Source organism: Octopus bimaculoides, chromosome 13 (assembly GCF_001194135.2).
Source record: "Octopus bimaculoides isolate UCB-OBI-ISO-001 chromosome 13, ASM119413v2, whole genome shotgun sequence".
Lineage (NCBI taxonomy): Eukaryota > Metazoa > Mollusca > Cephalopoda > Octopoda > Octopodidae > Octopus > Octopus bimaculoides.
In genome coordinates, this window is record NC_068993.1 from 33784924 (window position 1) to 33785230 (window position 307).

At 33.2% G+C, this 307-nt stretch overlaps 1 long non-coding RNA gene across 1 annotated transcript in view; it reads right to left on the reverse strand.

The window, feature by feature from the left end:
* The window catches only part of LOC106872058 (uncharacterized), a 201454-nt gene that overhangs the window by 22381 nt on the left and 178766 nt on the right, over window positions 1–307 (reverse strand). The gene's annotated exons all lie outside the window — the stretch shown is intronic.

Consider the following 307-nt stretch of genomic DNA (forward strand, 5'->3'; position numbering starts at 1 on the left):
ATATATATATGCAAACGCAAGCACATACATACATACATACATACAAGCATACATACATACATACATGCATACATACAATACAATACATACACACATATACAATATAGGACATACATACATATCTATCTATCTATCTATCTATCTATTTATATACATACGCATGCACACACACACACATATATATATATATATATATATATATACATATACAGTCGCACTGCGTGGAACCTTAGGCAAGTGTCCTTTACTATAGCTTCGGACCGAGTGGATTTGGTAGACGGAAACTGTGCATACACACACACACACA